The sequence below is a fragment of the Pongo pygmaeus genome, chromosome 13 (genome assembly GCF_028885625.2).
Source record: "Pongo pygmaeus isolate AG05252 chromosome 13, NHGRI_mPonPyg2-v2.0_pri, whole genome shotgun sequence".
Taxonomy (NCBI): domain Eukaryota; kingdom Metazoa; phylum Chordata; class Mammalia; order Primates; family Hominidae; genus Pongo; species Pongo pygmaeus.
The window spans coordinates 28,411,000-28,428,431 of record NC_072386.2 but is presented as its reverse complement, the minus strand read 5'-3'; the positions used below and the strand labels follow the sequence as shown (position 1 = coordinate 28,428,431).

The window sequence follows — 17,432 nt, the reverse complement described above, 5'->3', positions numbered from 1 at the left end:
GCTTATACTGGTGGCTGTCATAAAACAAAACCTTTCATGATTAGAAAATTAAATTACCCTAGGATTAGGAAGCAGCTGTACCAGTTGCATGCTGTCTTGGTACCAAGATTGGCCCTATCGTTTTCTAACCTTACAACTTAACAAGACAGTATTTCCTATAAATCTATTTGTATAAGTCTGTAAAATGAGGCTACAAAATGCTAAACAGAACTAGAATGAGGATTTGATAAATTAATATATATGAAAGCAACTGGTTATTAAAAGGTATTGATAAACAATAGTAAAATCAGAAACCCTATTATTAACTTGACCATCATGTTTTATTTTTACATAGTTCTTCCATCAACTTTTTATAAGTATGTGGAATCAAATTCTGTACAGAGTTACTCTACTGCCTAATAAGTGTAGAGAACTATTATTAAATCTTGTCTTATTCTTAGCTATCTCTCTTAACAGTTACATAATAAAATTGTTCAATTCTATCTCCAACAATAAAACTTCCAAATAGACTGTAAAACTTTAATCTTCAAGGTGAAAAAATGGCCGTTAGTGGGGTATACCAGAATTGCTCTGGTTCTGAATAATCATGTTTAAAATGTAAATTCTTAGGACTCAACCTATCGTACTGAAGCAGAATCCCCCAAATAGCATCTGCTACCCTCTGTATTTAATATGCTTTCCAGGTGGTTGTAAACATTTTAAATCTTGAGAACTGTTGGCATAGAGAAGCAAATGTTAAAAAGCCTCATGATAAAGGAACATTGTCATACAGGCAATATGAACAAACCTAAGGTAAAGATCTATTGCTTCTGGCATGGTAATAAATGAATAAAATGCTCATTTTTAGGTACTTATTTTAGGTTAGGTACTTCTGATAAAGATGAGGCTTCCTTTCACCTCCTCCCCACCAAACTCATGAGTCACACCAATCTCCTAACCAAATTTTGTCCTTATTCTGCAAGAGTCCAAAAAGTTCCTCATAAATATTTGAGGGATTTGTATGTTATCGAACCTATTAGTAGATCTAGATATATAGCTAATATGAAAGATCACCAGTAATGTTCTAAGAACTAGATGATTTGCATATATGCTTTGTAATCTTTAAAATGTAAGCAATCTGACTGTTATGAACCTCATATTTTAATGAGAATTCCGAGGCTAAAAGATGTTTAGTAACTTGATCACTATTTCAAAGTAGGTAAAACAGAAGCAAATATAGGGTTATTACAGAGAAAAAGCAGAAAGAAATGTGCCCCTACACAGAGAGAATTCTATTTTAAAAAAACTTTTAAAATCAATCCAAAGCTGGACATCAAGTGGGAATTTGGAAATGTTTGGTTAGGAGCTTCTGTAAAATTTTTTAAAGATGCTTGAATAGAAAAGCAATATAGCATAGGAGGGATATGGACATTTATTCAGCTGTTCTCAGAATGGAAATAATCAAAAATAGCTTTAGTAAAGAATTGCCCAGATTCCTTTCCCCTGGTGCTCTGGAAGAAGCCTGTCCTTATTGATGTTGGTGAGTCTAGCCTAATATCTTCCATGCATTCACTAATTTTATAGGCTTTTTCCTATTAAAAAGTGAAACCACACATTGAAACCTGGAGATAATTGAAGACTGCTCCTCTGAATCTCACACCGAGAGTTGGCTTTCTTTTTCCCCGCATTACATAACACAGAAAGTAAAAATGTAATCTTCAGCAACAGACATGGTATCTGCTCCCACAGAAACGGTGCTATTACCAATACAGAAGCAAGACTATAGGCATGACTACCAAAGAGAGAGTGCTTTACAGCCTTCCAAGGCATCACTGTTGAATAACCCAAGCAAATCTGACTCACAGAGACAGAGTACATATATGGTTCATGATCACCAGGATAGAGTTGTTCGAAATTTTTCACGTAGGCTACCTAAAGCAACTAATTCCAATGGTACTGCTGAGTCCCAGAAACAAAAGAACCTGTGTTCTGTCATTTATAAACTAATATCCCAAATGTGTACCGGAATTCTAAAGGTTTCAACCAGAAATCTGAAATTTCCTCAAACAAATGTCTTCTATGTAAAAAAAAAAATTATATATATATATATATAAATATATATATATACATGAATATATATATATATATATATATTTAAGCTTAAATATCCATTATGCTGAATGGAATGTTTCAGATAAACATTTCTTTAATTACAAATCTTCATGGATAGTGCTATAAAAAATAGTGGCTTATATTTTAAATATTCATCCAAGGAGGCAGCATGGCAGTGATAGAGTAGATTTTGCAGTCAAATCACTTTTGAGCCATTTGCTAGTTTCATGAATTTGGATGAGGTTTTAATTTCTCTGAACTTTTGTTTCCGCATCTTTACTCTGTGGATAATAATATCTACCTCTTAAGGCTGTTATGATAACTTATTGACTAACATAAATAATGTACATACACATAGTGGGAAATTAAGAACAAATTTGAGTCTGCTATTGTGCCCTACTCCACTTCAGGAGCAGGAAAATAATCACTGCAAAATAATAAAGACTTTTTGTTGAATTTCAAAATTGTAGACTGGGTTACAAAATTCTATATTTTTTATTTCATTATCTGCTCATAAGAAGAAAACCCATACACACACACATATACACATGTCTGTATATTTATATATAATATGCATATTACATATACATTTCCTTTATATATATGTAATATATATATATAGTATGAAATTGGGCCAACATATTAAGAATCACTTTCCTCTTACCACAACATGAAGCGATTTCAACATGGATGCTCCAACTTCATTTGGGATACCTCACATATAAGGATGCTATATCTTGAAACCATCTCCAGTGGATTTCCTAGAAGAAATGAAACAGAAACTCTTGGGAACATGGAAAATAAAAACCTAGCTTCTTTCAATAGTGCTCAACTAAAATTCCACATTGTTCTCCATCTTGCTGGTTTTGCCCTAATTATTTAAAAAAAAGTTTACTTCCAATCCAATTTGATGTACTCATCCTTGATGACACTATTGCTTGCATTTTCAGGTAATGCATTTTATTATATGTGTTTTCATAAATCAATGAGTATTCTTAAATGTATATTAAAAATCAACTAAATATCAGAAATAGCATATAGATGAGAAAAAGGAAGAGAGAAATCAAGTTATAGTGTGTTAGAGAAAGAAAAGTAATTTGAATATATAGTTTTTCTCTTTTTAAGATGCTTGTGGATGTCTTTCTAAAAGTTGAATGAATAAAAATCATAATACAATAATAAAACACATTTATCTATTTCCATTCATCACATTAGTATAAAATATATTACTCTGTACCTATATATTCCAGTCTTGATAATTTTGCAAGCTAAAGCTTTTATAAATTTATAAATTTGCCATTTATAAATTTGCTAGGTATTTGGCTCTGTTGCAAAATTTGAGCAATTTTCTGACTCTCTCTCTCACACACACATACATATATGCACATGCACATACACACACCACTTAAAAGTCAAATTTATTGCAAGAAATTATACTACAATCACATAAAATACAATGAAATCACATTTATTTGCCAGGCTAGGTCTATACCCTTTAATAGCTATTTTGGTTTCATTACAATAGAATCTTCTATAAAATAATGAAATAAATCTTGGTTATGCAAATCACAGTATTGAAAACACTGAAACCTGATTTTGTAAAACATCTCAAGCTCAAGGAGACATGTCATAATGATCAATTTTAAATTAGTCACTTTAAAACAAATTCTGTTGCTTCACTCTCTTAGTGCCTTCCTGGATTTCTATTTTTATGAATACAGTAATTACAATGGTACTAGATGGCACAAGTGGATCTCTTTTCCTGAAAGTTAGATATGCAAAAGAGTCCGCTGGGCCCATTAAATAATATTGACATCTCAATTCCTCTTATCGGTTCACTTCAGGTACAGACTTTGAACAACAAATGTTCCTTCTATTTCCCCTTCAACAGAAGCCGAGTAAGAAATTTGTGTTTTTAAGTTATTATCTCTTAGCTCCAAACCTAAAGCAGTGTTTAGAGGGAAATTTATAGCATTAAATGCCCAAAGGAGAAAGTGGGAAAGATCTAAAATCGACACCCTAACATCACAATTAAAAGAACTAGAGAACCAAGAGCAAACTAATTCAAAAGCTAGCAGAAGACAAGAAATAATTAAGATCAGACTGGAACTGAAGGAGATAAAGACACGAAAAACCCCTCAAAAATCAATAAATCCAGGAGCTGGGTTTTTGAAAAGATTAACAAAATAGATAGAACACTAGCCAGACAAAGAAGAAAAGAGAGCAGAATCAAATAGACACAATAAAAAATGATAAAAGGGATATCACCACTGATCCCACAGAAATACAAACTACCATCAGAGAATACTATAAACACATCTACACAAATAAAGTAGAAAATCTAGAAGAAATGGATAAATTCCTGAACACATACACCCTCCCAAGACTAAACCAGGAAGAAGTCGAATCCCTGAATAGACCATTAACAAGTTCTGAAATTGAGACGGTAATTAATAGCCTATCAACCAAAAAAAGCCCAGGACCAGATAGATTCACTGCCGAATTCTACCAGAGGTACAAAGTGGAGCTGGTACCATTCCTTCTGAAACTATTCCAAACAATAGAAAAAGAGGGACTCCTCCCTAACTAATTTTATGAGGCTAGCACCATCCTGATACCAAAACCTGTCAGAGACACAACAAGAAAAAAGAAAATTCAGGCCAATATCCCTGATGAACACTGATGTGAAAATCCTCAATAAAATACTGGCAAACTGAATCCAGCAGCACATCAAAAAGTTTATCCACCACAAACAAGTTGGCTTCATACATGGGATGCAAGGCTGGTTCAATATACGTAAATCAGGCCAGGCGTGGTGGCTCACGCCTATAATCCCAGCACTTTGGGAGGCCGAGGTGGGCGGATCACGAGGTCAGGAGATCGAGACCATCCTGGCTAACATGGTGAAACCCCATCTCTACTAAAAATACAAAAAATTAGCCGAGCGTGATGGCGGGCGCCTGTAGTCCCAGCTACTCGGGAGGCTGAGGCAGGAGAATGGCGTGAACCCGGGAGGCGGAGCTTGCAGTGAGCCGAGATCGCGCCACTGCACTCCAGCCTGGGTGACAGAGCGAGACTCCGTCTCAAAAAAAAAAAAAACAAAAAAACATAAATCAATAAACGTAATCCATCACATAAACAGAACCAATGACAAAAAGCACATGATTATCTCAACAGATGCAGAAAAAGCCTTCAATAAAATTCAACACCCTTTCATGCTAAGAACGCTCAATAAACCAGGTATTGATGGAACATATCTCAAAATAATAAGAGCTATCTATGACAAACCCACAGCCAATATCATACTGAATGGGTAAAAACTGGAAGCATTCCCTTTGAAAAGCAGCACAAGACAAGGATGCCCTCTCTCACCACTCCTATTCAACATAATATTGGAAGTTCTGGCCAGGGCAATCAGGCAAGAGAAAGAAATGAAGATTATTCAAATAGGAAGAGAGGAAGTCAAATTGTCTCTGTTTGCAAATGACATGATTGCATATTTAGAAAACCCCATTGTCTCAGCCCAAAATCTCCTTAAGCTGATAAGCAGTTTCAGGAAAGTCTCAGGATACAAAATCAATGTGCAAAAATAACAAGCATTCCTATACAACAATAATAGACAAATGGAGAGGCAAATCATGAGTGAACTCCCATTCAAAATTGCTACAAATAAAATAAAATGCCTAGGAATACAAGTTACAAGGGATGTGAAGGACCTCTTCAAGGAGAACTCTAAACCACTGCTCAAGGAAATAAGAGAGGACACAAACAAATAGAAAAACATTCCATGCTAATGGATAGGAAGAATCAATATGGTGAAAATGGCCATAGTGCCCAAAGTAATTTATAGATTCACACTATCCCCATCAAGCTACCATTGACTTTCTTCACAGACAAAATGACTTTAAATTTCATATGGAATCCAAAAAGTGCTCATATAGCCAAGACAATCCTAAGCAAAAAGAACACAGCTGGAGGCACCATGCTACCTGACTTTAAACTATACTACAAAGCTTCAGTAACCAAAACAGCATGGTACTGTTACCAAAACAGATACATAGACCAATGAAACATAACAGAGACCTCAGAAATAACGCCACACATCTACAACCACCTGATCTTTGACAAACCTGACAAAAACAAGCAATGGAGAAGGATTCCCTGTTTAATAAATGGTGTTGGGAAAACTGGCTAGCCACATGCAGAAAACTGAAACTGGACCCCTTCCTTACACCTTATGCAAAAATTAACTCTAGATGGATTAAAGACTTAAACATAAGACCTAAAACCAAACCTGTTTCTATATTCTGCTTTGAGATTTTGGGTTTGGGACTCTGCACACCACTTTCCTTTGCCAGATGGTTTCCTTAGATTCTGCAATGGGGGTGGGGGGGGGCACTGGGGACAGGCTGGTGGGGTGAAGAAAGGGAGAAAGAGGCTTATTCTTTCCTGTTCTCTTGCTGTCAGCATTGTTTAGCAATCATCCTGTGCCCTGTCAGTGGCAGTCATTTCCGCCTACCGATTTTTCAAATCCTTGCAGAACCAGCTTATTCTGACCTGACAGAGGTGCCACCCCCAGGTGGCTTGTATCCCATTCTGAGAGCTCTTGAGTTTGAGTTCCCAAGGCCTCTCCTTTGAGCTTCTGAGACACCAACACTGGCTGCATAGCAACACTTCTGAGAAGTGTGTTATAGAGATCTACAAAGTCCCTTATCTAAGCTCCCAGTGCCCCAGCTTTTCATTTTATTCCCCAAGCCCTAAGGGTGGAGCTGCTTCCTGAGACTACTCTCTCTGTATAACCTCAGGGGCCTCTTTTTCCTCTTCCAGCTCTCCAACAAATTTTTAATCCATCCATTATATTAAAATTTCCTTGTTAAAACAACAAGTATGGGGCAAAGGATATGAATAGACACTTCTCAAAAGAAGACATTTACATGGACAAACACATGAAAAAATGCTCAACATCACTGATCATTAGAGAAATGCAAATCAAAACCACAATGAGATACCATCTCACACTAGTCAGAATGGCGATTATTAAAAAGGGTCTCTGACATTAGTTCTCAAACACATTTGTCAGATAAGTGTGTGGATGGAGACCCCATCCATCCACACACTTATAGGGCATGGAGACCCACAACAGTAGGTGGCAGCAGAGATAGACAGTCAGTGGCCACTTGGTACAGGAAAGAAACAAACATGGCAGGAGAACCAAAGCCTCATCTAACCTTACTCTTAAGAGTTAAAATCATGGGTTCAATATCTGTCTATCTAAATATTTTAATGGTTAAGGGTATGCGTTTTGGCAACACAAAGACAAGTGCTCAAATTTCGACCTCACTACTTTCTAGTTGTTCTATTTCTTAGTTTTTTCATCTATAAATGGATCTAATGACACTGTGATATACAGCTTTCAAAATGGCTGCAATAATTCTGCCATCTCTATACATACTCTCTTTGCAATGAAATTTTTCCATTTTCATCTTTCAGAGCTAAAATTTCTTTCTCCATCTCTTAAATTTAGGCTTGCCTAGTGACTTGTTTGGCCACTAAAATGCAGAGGAATGTGACTTCTGAGCCTAGAACCTGCGAGGACTTGCATCTTCTCCTCTTGCCCTCTTAGAATTCTTCCACCACCATAGGAGAAAACCACATTGGCCTTTTCGAGACCTATGGCCCCCTGACAGGTAGCACCAACTAAGACAGAGAAGTAGCCACGTTAGACCATCCAGACTCAGTGGAACTGCTAGATGACTGTAGCTGCATGAATGTCCCAGGAGAGATAAGTAGAAGTGCCACCGACCTGAGCCTCAGATCAAAATGCATGCCCATAGAATTAAAAGCAAATAAAATAATACTTGTTTTAAGTCATTAAGTTTTGAAGTGGTTTGTTATGCAGTGATAAGTTACCCATAACTGATTCAAATCACTACCTTCATAGTATTCTTTTAAAGATTAAAATAAAAAATGTATGTAAAATGTATGCACAATGTCTGGTATTGGTACAGAATAACTCTCCAAATGTTTACTGGGTATAGAAATGATATTCCCAGCAGCAACATGGGATAAACAATGACTGGCCATAATGAATACTAATGAGGAATGTACTCACTCTATAAGAGTTAAATATTGGGGTACATATGTTTGGTCTGAGACTATTGGTTCAAAGTAAAAGAGAGGCATGATTGAATTGAACATTTATCATTAATACTGAGATTCTTTGCCATTCTTTGAGTATCATTACTACTCAGGTATTTTTCTGGGAACTTGAATTAAGGTAAATGTGTATGAGGAGATAGAAAGTTGTCTTATATCAGTGCTCAAACCTTTAGGAATCAGGGTCTACATACTGTTTAAAATGAAGAGCATTCATTTATGTATATAAATTTTCATTCATCATATTAGAAATGAAAGCTGAGAAAAACTTTTAACAATAGTCATTATCAGTTAATTATTATGAAAACACTAATTTAAAAATAAAAATAAACCCATAAAACAGTAACATAAATGACACATTTTTATGAAAGATAATTATATTTTCCAAAACAAAAAAATTAGGGGAGTGAGACTGTTCTATATTTTTGTAAATTTCCTTAAAATTTGACTTAATAGAAAACAGCCTTATTCAATCTGCATTCAACCTGTGTGATATATTATTTTAGCAGAAACCTATTAAGAAAATCTAGTCTGATATAGACATGTATTTTTGGAGAAAAGAAAGATTTTTACTGCTTTTAAAGTTATTGTAGAATACTTCTTTGATAGCATAGCAACATTTTATGAGAGGCAGTTTCTAAAAGATCAGTTACAATATAAAATCTAAAACCAAATCAAATAACTTTTCATATTATTATATTAAAATCCACTGGCTACCTTGAATGGATCCTTTATCTATGACTGCTTGATCATCATGCATTGGTGATCTAGAAAATATTGGTTCACTAAATTATGCATAATCAAATTATTAACATATACAAAATACTAAAAATTACTCTTGTTAAAATTACCGCTAATCTTATCAGAATAATTTTAAAGTATTGGGAAGTGTCACGCCTATGGTGGCACAAAGAATTTTCAAAATTTTAACTTTTACTTCAAAGCTCAAACTTGATCACTGGCAACAAATACAGATACAAAATAGTTACTTTCCTTGAAGTTACAAGATCACTTTGTTTATTTTTGAGAAATATATGCCAAATACCTTAAGCCTCAATAGCTTTAGTTTGACTATTAGTTACACTTTTATGTTAAAATGATGTTAAATGAAAAAGCAGCTAGTTCAGTGTGCAACTCAATTACAAAAGTGCTTTTTGTTTAAGAAAACATCATACTTCAGTTTGCAGCAAAGGTGCTTTATGCATACTTCACATTTCATCACAAAGGATATTAAGATGGTGTTTATTCAGAGAACAAGTTATAAAAAATAATGCATACTACTTCATAAAGGACATTGTTAAGTGACCTGCCATTTTGTTTTTTTTGCTTGTTTACTTTAAAGAAATGATGGTGGAAAATACAGTGACTGCTAGTAACAGTCTGGTGTTGCCATATTGAATTGTGCTAAGATTCTGGAAATTTTATCTACCATTGCCTTTGCACCATCATGGAAATTGTTAACACAATGAAGACACAAATAATACCTTAGTCTTATCTTAAAAATAGTTTTCACCTAGCACATGGCTCAAAAGGATCTTGGGAACTCCCGTGGTACACGGACAAGAATTTTGAGAATGACTATCAAATAGTGGCTTAAAAACAAAAACTGAAGTGTTAGAGTGTTTCTAGGAACTTGAGTATAAACAATCCTCTTTTAGGCCAGGGTGGAGATACCACTTTCCACCTTCAGTAACATCACTGTCGTGTGTTATAAAGGATTTAGATTAAGATTAAAATAACTAAGGCTGGACCAAGGGAAATTGCCCTGCTCATAATTGCTTACCCCATACCTGGGACTCTAACGACTCATACCCAACCAATGTCAAAAACCCTGAATCAACTGAGGGAATTAGCAAAAGAGGGACAGAGATAGAGAAAGAAAGTGAGAGGACACAGAAGACCCATGAAGTTATAGACAAAAAGAAACGGAGATTAGGAAATCAATAAATATAGGGAGAGAAGGAGGAAAGTGTGAAAGGAGGGAGACAAAAAGAGAAACAGTCATAGAGTCGAAATAAGAGACAGAGAGAGCATGAGAGGAGAGATAATGTTTTGAGGACACAAAAGCTAACAGAGATAGACAGGCAAAGAGAAACAGAGTCAGATAGAAGGAGACAGAGAATAAGAGTATACTATCATATTAGATTGTCAATGAAAGGAAAGGCAAAAATCTTTGCTTTGACATAGTTTTCAAGTAGTCACAGATTTTCTCTCTCTTCTGTGAGGCTGGTTGACTATGGATGCATGGGAGTGTCTGCTTGCACGTGGATTAGGAAGATTGCTGCCTTTTCCTTCTGCCATGACCTGAAAGCCACACTGACTGTTGACGGAGGTAGTAAGGGATGTCCTGCAGTGGAAGAAGATAGACCTAGGAATCTGCAGCATAAAAGAGGGGTCTTGGTGCATGAGAACGAGACCTGGCACTGGGCATCTTCCAGGTTGACATGATTTCCAGGCTGGGTGAGAGATGTAGTGTAAGTGCTTTACTTTGTCACTTATACAATCTCACTGGTAAGGCCTAAAGAAACTGAATCTTCAGGAGAACTGAACATATAATTTTCGCTTTAACCATAACAGGGAATTGCCACTGGTCCTCTCTACCAAACATTAGATATGTTCAGATTCTTAAATGGAGACACAGTAAGGAACCACTTTGGATGTATGTATGTATGTAGAGATAAGGTCTTGCTGTGTTTCCTAGGCTGGTCTCAAACTCCTGGCCACAAGCAATCCTCCCACCTTGGCATTGGGATTACAGGCATGAACGACCATGCCCAGCCCCACCTCACATTTAAAAACAAGATTACCAACAAGTAATTCCTAAATATTAACACTATTATTGGAAAACACACAGAAAGACACAATGCTATATTCACTGTAAGTAAATGGAAACAGGTTAAAAAACAATAGGTGACTCTGTGTCATTACAGTGTGTTCCTGTTAGTGTTGACATTGTATAAAAGGAAGAGTGAGGAGTGGTCAATAAGATTAGGTTTCATATCAGTCCATGGCATGAAAATGGGAATTCTGGGCTGCTATTCACCATTATGAAGACAAAGGCAACTTAGTATCAAGTGTCTCTAGGGACAGGAAAAGCTGTATGTAACCTTAGGTGGAGAGGGGAAAAAAACATGAGCAGGGAGAATGAAAGAACTACCAGCACCAGCTGTTGTGATGCCAAACAGGAAGATGAGCTCTCCTTGTGCTCTTGCCAATTAAGGTTAATATTTAATAACTTAAAACTGTACTCTGATTTTTACTAAAGTGACAGGTTTTTGTCTTGAAGTGGCACTGTTTCTTTATCTGTAAAGTGAAGTGCTGGAATCACACTAGTATTTCCCAGACTATTCCGTATAATGCTTGTGCACTAGAAGATGCTAACATAATCAAGTTTGACAAATATTTCCTACCTTCCTTCCTTCCTCCCTCCCTCCCTTCCCCTTTCCTTCCTCCCTTCTTTCCCTCCCACCCTCCCTCCCTCCCCCTTTCCTTCTTCCCTTCTTTTCCTCCCTCCTTCCCTCCCTTCCCTCCTTTCTTCCTTCCTTCCTCCCTCCCTTCCCTCCTCCATCCCCCAGCCTCCCCTCCCCTTCCCTCCCCTCCCCTTCCCTTCCCTTCTCCTTTTCTTGCCTTTCTTCCTCTTCTTCCCTTGTCATTCCCTCACAATCTACTTAACATAATAAAGATTCTAAGCCTACCACAATGAAAGAAAATATTTAAACTGATATAAACACAGAATTTCTTTCTCTTTTTTCCATATTGCCATCTCTTGGGATAATAACATTACCCTGGGAAACAATTTATGAAATGCTAAACTTCGTACTTGCTAAAAACCCTTATGAATCCAGGATTCTATGATTCTAAGCAGGACTAAGTGGGAGCACAGGAAATTGTCCCCTAAATTAGCTCCATTTGCCTCTGTAACCCAAGTGTCTGGACTCAGCACATTCAGAAGCCTGGCAGTTGAGGGCCATGGAGAATAGCCTATTACTTAGTCTCTTTGGATATCATCAGCATCGCACTAAGACACTGTGCATGTGAAGCATACCCTGGGACGTATGATTATCTTACCAACACTTAATTTTTAGATCAATGAGCACAAGACGAAATTTCCTTTTGGAAAGATCAGGAAATTAATGTAGGACTGCAGGAATTACATACAATTCCCCATGCAATGCAATGCCAAATTTCAAAAAGTACAAAGGGATGCACATGAAATTTGGCAGAATTAGGAGTCTTTACCTTGAAGGAGAAAGAGAATGAAAATTATCTGCCTGAAGTAAGCATTAATGCTTTATTTTATAGGTATGTTCTTCCTTTTAGTTCAGCATTCTCTAGATTCTCTTAAACTTTATGATTTTTGTTTGATCATTGTCTATCTCTTATAGGTGAGGCTTCACAATTCCAGGTGGCAGTAATAAAGTCCATACTTACGGATGTCTCAATATCTCCAATCTGTGGAATATAAATTTTGAATATATACAAGTTGAGTGGCTTCCATTTTCAGGATGTGAAATATCTGTTCATGTTTTTGTTGTTTTGATTGTTTATATCACTTTATGTGACAATACCTAGACTGTCATAAAAGAGGTTTGGCAAAATAAAATCTACCTAAAGATTTTAACATTTAGTGGAAAAATGCATTCATAGATCACTTTGCCCTAGAATTTCCACTTACCAGTAAAATAAAGACGATAAGAATAATTTATTAAGCACTTTTTATATTCTTGGCAACGCACTAATTTCTTTACTTATAGCATCTGAATGCTTATAATAAGTCTATGAGGTTGATGCTGTTATCATGTCCATTTTATACTGAAACTCAAAGTAGTTACATAAACTTTTTCAAAGTCACACTGCTTTTAATGGCAAATCTTGTGATCAGATCTAGGTTTGTCTGATTCCAAAGTCTAAATTATTAATGATGCTCCTTCATTGCTAATTGTTTCTTTATTCAATGCAATCGTAGTAGCCAACAGACGACCATCCATTAAGACTCATGTCATAGACTGTCTGAATATTCTGCATGGTTAACCGGATGAGTCTCACCTTGGACTGGATTCTGGGAGCTACAGCTGTATTTAAGCATTGTAATGATATTGACCTCAGCAGGTAGAATGTGAAGCTGAAGAAAAGCCAGAGACAATGTCTCATGGTGACCCTGTAATGATGAATCAAATTATTAACAAAATATTTAATAAGAGTATCTAGGCAAAAAGACAACACATGAATTCAGACAATAAAAGCAAAGGGTAATACAGTAATGGCAAAGCAAGTTTGAAATGCAGCAGAAGTAGTCTAAAAAGATTCCCTGAGGTACTGAAAAAAGGGGTGCTGACACTTTTTTAGAATGCCGACAGCCTCTCCAGTGTAAGGGGAATGTTTTAAAACCTACCAAGTTGTGTCTGACAGGTTATCAGCCCTCCAGGAATCGGCATCTCCCCTCCTTTACCGTACAATGAGCCCCCTTATCATATTATGCACATATGCTTTACTTTTTAGGCAGGTTAAACTGCTGTAAGGTACACTGCAAATGACAAGAAAGGAGAGGAGAAACAAGGAGAGAAGGGGAGAAGAAGGGAAGGGAGGGGGGAGAGGGAGAGAGGAGTGTTGAGCTGATGAGGAAGAGTGAGAGACTGAGAGAAAGAGAGGTTGGCCATGGCAATGATATCCAAGGAAGGAGCCTCAATCAAAGATGATGCCAAGACCTCAGAGACTCAGCTCTTAATAACCACTAATAGGATGATGACATCAAAACTAACAACAGGCAAAGGGAAAGAGCAGGGACTAGTACATGGGACAATGTTCAACAGGATCACTCAGATAACTTTGTGGTAGAACTTGGTGGAACACAATCATTGGAGAAATCTGTGGTGTAGCTTGGTGTATTTTACCACCTAATCCCCAGTGCATTTGTAAGTGCCTGTCACCCTGCATATACTGCTCATGTTTGTGAAATCCCCTCAAGTCGCCAAGGTCTGCTGAGTTGGTTTGTTGTTCAGGTTTTGAAATCGCTGGATTGGAAATGAGAAATAAACCTATGAGACTGAGGGGTAGGGATGAAAGAAAACAGAGAAACCTATGAGACTGAGGGTAGAGATGAAAGAAAACAGAGAAACAGTCTCAATATTAGAAGATGGGAGGAAGAAAACAAAATTATTTCTGGAAAATTATCATAGTCTATTGTCTCATAAGAACAATAAAGTACATAGAATAATTGGGAAATAAATTGCTGAGGTAAAAATGACATAGATCAGAGGTAAGGTCTAGATACATTATAATAACCCAAATAATAAAGTTACATGGGAATAGAAGGATAGGAGTAAATTAAAGGAAGATGTGGACAAAATAAAGATGAGAAAAAATAGATACACGTATAGGATCACCAAGGGAGCAAAAATGATTCAAGAAACAAGGAATTAAATTTATTTATCATTCATATTCTCCTTCAGTCCCTTTCTCCTTTCTTTTATCTCTCTCTCTCTCTCTCTCTCTCACACACACACACACACACACACACACACACACACACACACAGAGGACAATGAATCCAAGGATTCAGCACTTAATCTACCAGCCCAGTTCTATCTAATACTGAATAGTGACAAACAGAATTATTGTGACTATTTACAAATGGCTACTGCTTCCAGGCAATTTTCAAGGCCTGGAAGAAAGTATAAATGTCATCTAGACATAGTGAAACATATAAGACATTTTGGATGTTAGAGCTCAGACTTTTAATATATACCAACTCTAAAAGCTGCAATTATGTGGTAGCAATAACCATGTGGGTAAATATAGTGTACATCTCAAAGATAATAAAATAAATGGTCCTCATAGGGTAGTTTTAATGCTAAATTTTGTGTTTGTAACAATTACATTTTAAATCTTTAATGCTGGTGTTAAGATTTTCAGCATAAGTGAGTTAGGTTGTTCACACTATTCAGACTCAAAAGTAACAAATGTTCTTAGAGCAAAAAAGTACATAGAAATTCTACTTTCATGAATCTATTCTTGATATGTGTAGGATTTTGACTAAAAGCATTTTAATTATAGTTTTAATTAAAAAGGATAGCTCTCAAGAAAATACCCTTCCCTCTCTAAGAAAAGATAGCAAATAATTAGAACACCTATAATCACAGCATTTTGAAAGGCCAAGGCACGAGGATTGCTTGAAAAAAATCAAGTAAATTTATTAATTCTCTCATTTGTTCATTTATTCATTCACTTAAGACATCTTTATTTAAATTTTAACAAAATATTGAATTATTTAATATTCACTACATATGAATCACTACTAATCACAAGGTCTACAGGAATGGAGGAAGCACCATAGCTGTCTTTAAAATGACCAAATGCCATGAAATCAGAAAATGGTTATGCTCATGTATATTTATGATATGCTCATGTAGATTTATTTGGCTAAGAAGCATTCAGACATTGGTAATAGTATAAACCCAGCTATATACTGTAAGGTTTGGAATAGTTGGAATAGACACAATTCTCTCGATGGCAATACAATCTTACTGTCATACTATCGCCAGCAAGAGTCCGATCTGTGGCAAGAATGCACATAGGTTTGTCTTCCCCTTTCATTTTTTCCCATCCTGGCAGACAGGCCCTGAATTTCTAGTTTCAACCAGCCAAATAAGGACTTAGGCAAATTCATGCCCCTAGCATAGTCTGGCGATTTATATATTTGGGGTATATATGGCTTAGGATTTCATAGCCAGGGAATAACTTGTAACGTAATCCATAATACATACCCATAATTGTATTTTGCATGTTTATTAAAAAGGAGTAAATGGAGTAGGACTCAACCATATCCTTTCCTTTTGGGCTCAGGAGAAGATAGGATATGCACTTAAACTACAATTTATAATCTCAAAACCTCTTCCAGCTCCAGAAGAGCCATTTATCATTTCAGTGCTAAATGTAGCCCAGAAAGAGAAAATGAACCTCCTGTAATGAAAAGTCTGAAAGTTGGAGCTATAAACAACTGCACGGAGAGTTCTGTGCTGAATTTATACAAACTGTAACCATCGTTCAAGGTGAAAAATCAATGACAGAACAAAAATCATCCACTGAACCTCAAGAGACACCTCTTTTCTCTGTGCTTTGCTTTTTCTATATAGTGTTCTCATTCCTGATCAAGTTCTCTCCCCAGGGAGTGCTAATTGGCTAACAGTTAACAACTACAGAAGTCTGTTTTGTTCTATAAACCAGCAGGCTCAAAGAGTCCTCTGTGGAAAACTTAACATTAATACTACTTCTGACTTCCTCCAAGAGAGCTGCTATGCCTGTATCATAACTTTTGTTGCCACTTTGGAGTCTCTTTTCCAAGCTCTTATTTAATAAGCTTTAGGGAAAAAATACAGTTCATTAAAACAAACAAAAAAACAGGTCATTTGGTTTCAGACATTAAAGAGCGTATAACCTACTAAATAAACACAATACTGAAGGTAGGGTGGGAGCTACTGGTAAAATATTTTTTTAAAGTCTATTTCCTAAAAAGATTAGCCAATGTTTACCAGGTGGTAGGCCTTATTCTGTGTACTTTACCTGTATTAAATCAGTCAATCCTCATGATAACCTTAGGAAGTTGGCACCACTGTTAACCACAGTTTACTAAAAAGGAAACTGAGACTTAGAGAATTTAAAACTAAGTAATTTATCCAAATTCATACAGATAGTAAATGTCAACATCTTTCCACTCATACCTTTAGATTAGAAATTCATTATTTTTAGATCAAACTTAGTTAAAACATTTTTGCATTTACTTTTTAAATGTTCTTGAAGTATGAAAACCAAGGATAATAAATATGCCTAACTTTCTTCATACCACAAATAGTCATAAGGCCATCTCCTTTTCTCTTTCTTTATAATGTACTGGTACATAGCTAAATTATTGTATACACGTAAATTTTAAAATATTTTACTGTAAAAGTATCAAGCTGTATTAACTGTAAAAATTAAAGGATTTTATAGTAAGTACCCATATACCAATAACTAGATTTTGCTCTTAATAATTTACTACATTTGTTTATCATATATCCATCTATTATATATTTATCATATAACATATTATCATATATCTATACATTTATTATATTATTTTGTATCCTCCTTTTAATTTTACATCTCATCTTACTTTAATCCTAAACATACTTTAATTACTTCCCTTAAAG

At 35.8% G+C, this 17,432-nt stretch overlaps 1 non-coding gene across 3 annotated transcripts in view; it reads right to left on the bottom strand.

Annotated features, from left to right (window-relative positions):
* LOC129043990 (uncharacterized) overlaps positions 1-17,432 on the bottom strand; it is a 928,785-nt gene that overhangs the window by 646,627 nt on the left and 264,726 nt on the right. For all 3 annotated transcript variants that reach the window (XR_010123468.1, XR_010123467.1, XR_010123469.1), the window contains exon 2: positions 2,756-2,852. This is a non-coding gene — a transcript (uncharacterized LOC129043990). The remainder of the gene's footprint in view (positions 1-2,755; positions 2,853-17,432) is intronic.